The following is a 5,627-nucleotide window of genomic DNA, read 5'->3' on the forward strand; positions in this document are numbered from 1 at the left end:
ACATAGAACTATAAGAAGAGACCAAGATCATAAAAACATGCATAGGAGCATCTTGGATCCGAACCATGTGTGTAGAAGATCATGTGATCTCGGAAAGACTGTAGCAATAAGTTGATTTAGATTTGAACTTCTTTTCATGGGTATCTACAAGAGGTAACTATAAATCTTCTACTATATTTATGTGTGTTATATGTCATGCCCATGTATAAAAAATGGTACTGCTTAAAAGTCATAGCATGCTGGTTATTGTGAAAAAAAGATATGAAAAAGAATTCCATTTCCAAGCCTTTTCTCCAAATAAGGTCTTGCAGAAATGCATACTCCTCTTCAAAATCTGGACCTCCTGTTATCATGGGAAATGAAAATCACATCTTAGAGTCAGCAAAATCTCTTTTCTCAAAGCTTAAGAAAGGCAGCGAGTAAAATAGAGAAGAAAGAGAATAGCTCGTTGGTCAGGAAGTAAAAGTTGGCTGCCCTAAGGTCCTTGATGTAGCCACATCAACCCTCCCACCAGAAAAGATGGAGGGCACAAGGCGATTTACGGTGTTCCATATATGTGGTCTTTATGCCCTTTATTATCATGTTGTTTTCACGTTCCGGCTTTGTTCTTTTTAGTTATTTGCTTGTTACCCAGAGCCTATGTCTTGTGATGAATATTATCCAATTTTGTGATCGAAGAAGCTTGCTAAAATTTTATGCACCATAGATTTTGGGCTAGAGAACTCTTACGTATAATTATGGAACAAAAATTAGCAAAAATCAAGAAAAATTGTAGTATGTAGTAAGGAAACCTGTTCAAACAAGTTCATAGAAAATATTTTGCATTAGAATTCGAGTGATGGATAGATTAAGTGCTTAAATAAGATTATATTAGATGCCTATGATAAATATTATTTTTATTATGGATTCATTAATTGTAGATATCCATTGTATTGAGAGTTACCTTTTGTCATGGTTGTTACAATACACTGCAGCTCAATAAGGCCTGGGAAGCTGAAGGTTCTCAACTTCTTGAAGCCCTACCCAAACCCTTTCTTCACTTCACCTAAGATTTGAACCAAACATGGTAGCCAATAGTCAATGTGGATATCCTAGCCTTTCTTTCACATCTTTGATAGCCATTGAAGCTATGTGCAGGGATAGAAAATCATGGACAAGGAAAGCTACTTATGTGGCGGAACCATGGGAAGTGCCCTCTGACACCAAATGAGACTGTATCTATTCTCCAAGCTCTCAACATCCTAACATATACAGCTATTTATCTAGTGGCTGGGGATCGTATAATGGAAAGTGAAGTCTGTACATTTGTTTATAGTAATCTTCATAATATGTCTGCCCTTCTAAATAGTATAGATTTTGTTCAAATCCATGGCAATACGAAATTTGCCCGAGATTACTATGTTTCAACAAACAATGATACTCATATTGCTACTTACTTTGGACATATGGATAAGATGGTACCAGCAATGAGAGCACTGAAGAGGCATTTTAAAACTCTAGCTTTGAGCAAAAGAGAATACACAAACTATATTGTACAAGGTGATTTGGGGGAAGAGCTGACTAATGCTGTGGAAGGCTCATAGAAAAAATTTTGTGATGGGTATGGGTACTACTTTACTAAATTATTTCTATAAGGTCAAATTGTAATATTTTGTTTTGTGTTACTGGCATTTTGAAATAGTTCTCCTCAATTGTATTCTTCATGGATTTTTTAAATGATGTATTGTTATTTAAGATGAACTTCATGACCATAGTATATACCCAATCAACAATTTATTAGCTCTTTCTTTTAGTGATACTACATTTGGGAAAGAATTTTTCCCATGGTAGTACTTAAGAGTGCGATGGTATTCTAGATAGCAATTTTTTTTGGTAAAGTAGATTACAAATATTTATCATTAGTCATAACAGGAACCCTATGTGGCATTTATCTCCTTTTTCTATCTGATTTCCATCTCTATATAAATATTACTATTACATCTGGCTTCTCTCATATTTTTTCATTGCTAGTCTGTTTAGCCAGTCTTTATTAACTTTGGTGATAATTGAAATGAGGATAAATTACAAAAATCCCCTGAGATTAGGGGTATATTACACTTACACCAAATAGTTTAAAAAATCTATACTTATCCACTTGAGGTTTACTTTTATCCAATACTTTAATCCATAATTTAACAGAATATCATCAAACTGTTAACCCTTAATGGGATCCAAATACCATATTAGAAAATAATTTAACCTTAAGTGACATAATAGCTATTTAAGGACATAAGAAAATATATACATTCTTCTACTCACTCAAGGGCAATTTCAACTTTTCACATAAAGTAAATGGTTTTACTAACACTATTATTTTAACTGATTATTGGTATAGATTTTACAAACTATTGGACGTAAGTATAATAAATATAAATCTCAAAGGATTTTTGTAATTTACTCTTAAAAAAATTATGCAATCATAATATCGATGCAAAAGTTTATGTTGCATGCTGGATTCTTTGATTTGCTCTCACTCCACATCTAGTGTAAAATACATAAGAAACTAATCATTGACTTAAAAAAATAAATATTAGAAAGAAAAGAAATATATGGCTCCAAAGAGCCAACAACTATTAGCTTAGCTAGTTGGCACTTGTCTCTCTTGGGAAGAAGTCCTAGGTTAAACTTAGTTGGATGGTGCATAATCACCAATTGGGAAGAAGTCCTAGGTTAAACTTAGTTGGGTGGTGCATAATCACCATTCTAATATTGCACAGCTAAGGTTTAAATGCCAATCATAACTTTATAGTGGCTTATGGACATTAGAATTTAGAAGCCTCCCGTGAGATCCTATATGTAAGTACAGAGAATTTAAAACTATATGTAATATAACTTTTATTTGATAAGTATCAAAATAAAATATATTTCATTTAAGAAAATAAAATAATATATTTTAATTAATATTTGCATTCAAATTAGAAAATTAACTAGTGTATGGCCAATGCCATGCATGGGGGTATGGTTTTTTCCCTTTTTCCCAACTTTTCTTGAAATATAATATAGCAATATAACAAATTATAATAAATAGTAGCTTCAATAGTCAAATTTTTATTACAAATTAAATGACAAACTTTATTGATGACTAAATAAAAATTTTATTATTATCGACATCAATAAACTAACATTCACATGGTGAATGACAAACTTTGCACAAGAGCCTCTATGCAAAAGCTCCTATCATTAGTACCATTATCGATCATTAAATCAATCCCATACAATGCACAGCTATGATTTTTATCCTTTTTCAACTAGGACTGAAATGTAATAAAATAGTGTGATAAATTATAATAAATATAGATTTTAAAATGAACTTTAATAATGATCGAATAGAGACTCTTATCATCAATACTAGCACCATTAAGACTAGCATCCACATAAAAGGAGAATGTTGTACAAAAATCTTGGTGCAAATTCTCCTATCATTAAAATTGGTATTATTAATATGGACCCCTTACGATGCATAAGGTAAGATTTTTTCTTCTTTCTTATTATTCCTAAAGTGTATTATAATAAGTAATGAATTATAATAAATAGAAGGCTTCAATAGTAAAATTTCTATTGTACATTAAGCAATACACTTCAATGATAATTGAGCACATAATTACCAATATTATTGATATCTGTTGTATCATAAGTGTAAACTTTGATGATGACTGAATACACCAATATTAGTGTTATTAGTATCAGCAACTACATGGTGAATCGAGATCTAAGTACAAGCTAAGCCTCAATTTGTAATATACATGATATATTTTATAATTTGAGGATAGCGACTTAGATGAATAACACTTATATTTTTTAATTATATTATTGTTGCCTAAATATGCAACCTGTGAGGAGGATTTGAATTGGATTCTTTAAAAATTTTTTTACAAGATATGCAGCAGAACTAAAATATGTGATATAAGAATAAAGTATAAATATAATTGTATAGCAATAATAATATAACAAGATGCATAAGAAGAAAATAATCGTGAGCATGACAAATATGATAATTTTTATAAAGATTTAGAGTCAAACCCAGCTCCTATATTCTCTCCCCATAGTTTTCTTTTAGAAAATTTAATTCATTGATCATTCTTAGATGATTGCAAAGTCTATCATTCTTTATCGACAAATGAACTCATAGCTTATCCTCAAGCTAGTACAATAACCTATTTCAAGGCATGACTACGCCGATTCCAAGTTTCAAATTTTCTTGCAATTTGACACAAAATATAGAAAAATTTTTACAAACTTAAAGCTCCTTATGAGCTAAATGGAGCCCTTTTTAGAGTACGCACTTAAGTGTTGGAGGAAAGATTTGAATGATCTCTTCTTGATAGATGCTCAACTTAATGCTCTTGAAGTAGTAGTTGTCCTTGTCTTTGAAGCTTTTCAATAAATATCCTTTTTCTCTATTTTTTCTTGTGTTTCTCTTATTTTCATTATCATTTAAATCTTAGAAAGTTGCTAGAGAATGAATTTTAACTATTGGAGACTATTGTATAGTTGTTGGAAAGCAATGAATATGGATCGCATCCATTGGAAACTAGCCATTATTGTATTGAAGGAAAAAGGGATTTACTCCTATGCTTCACAGGTCGACTCTTGGTCCTTGGAGTCAGCTCTTGAAGGATCCAAAAAATAGTCTTCTGTTTCTTTGCCAATGGCTTTTCTGGAGTCAACTCCTGCACTTCAAGGATTGACTTTTAAAGTCCTAGGATCGACTCTACTTCCTCATTAAGATTGACTCTTGCCAACTTGAGGTTGACTCCTAGCCCATGCTAATCAGCTCCTAAGTGCCAAAGTTGACTCCTAAAGTATAAGAGTCAACTCTTTTGCACCTGGGTATGACTTCTGATGCCTTGAAAATTTGAACTCCTTTATTTTGACCTATGGGCATTGAGGGGTGAACTCCTACCATGCTGGAGCCGGCTCCTCTACTGCAAAGCTAACAAATAACTTCAAACTTTTCTTCATATTTGAGATTTTGATCTTTTGATTTTCTCCATGCTTATCTAAGTGCTTAAACTCCTAAAGCTTCCTAAAAAGTAGATCTTCAAAACACACAAATATTAGTAACATACTAAATTATTTTGTGATTATCATAATCAATCTTTTGATTTAGTAATTATCGATTATCATAACGACAATGATAACTATTTTGAGGTCTAATATTTTATTTTCAAATGAACCTAAAGAAGAATTGAAACAACTAAACGAGTATGATGGCTATAAATTCTTTTGTAACAATTCATAAGAGTAATAAAGGAAGCTTATTATTTGGGTTAGTTGCATTGTCAAAAGCTTGAGCATCACTGAACTACTTCATATGGTTCATAAGAGTAATGGAGGAGGTTTTGTTTTACCAATTTGTCTCCAAAAGAAACTAAAACATTGTTGTTGAAAGAGTCCAATTTGATCTTGTATAAGAATGAGAAAATTAACTTTAAGGTAAAATAATGACCAGTGGTGATAATAATTCACTTGCTCAATAGAGTTATTTGACCCTAGATGATGCTAAAAAATCCTTCATCATCTGCTTACTTTTTCAAAAATGTCATCTAAATAAGCGTCAATGTAATGAGAATTCACTCATTGTTGGC

General features: G+C 31.6%; 1 pseudogene; it reads left to right on the top strand.

Moving 5' to 3' along the window:
- The first annotated feature begins 519 nt into the window (after positions 1-519).
- LOC105034804 (O-fucosyltransferase 13-like) lies at positions 520-1,647 on the top strand (annotated as a pseudogene).
- Positions 1,648-5,627: the final 3,980 nt, after the last annotated feature.

The sequence above is a fragment of the Elaeis guineensis genome, unplaced genomic scaffold (assembly GCF_000442705.2).
Source record: "Elaeis guineensis isolate ETL-2024a unplaced genomic scaffold, EG11 Super_Scaffold_1000033, whole genome shotgun sequence".
NCBI classification, from domain to species: Eukaryota; Viridiplantae; Streptophyta; class Magnoliopsida; order Arecales; family Arecaceae; genus Elaeis; species Elaeis guineensis.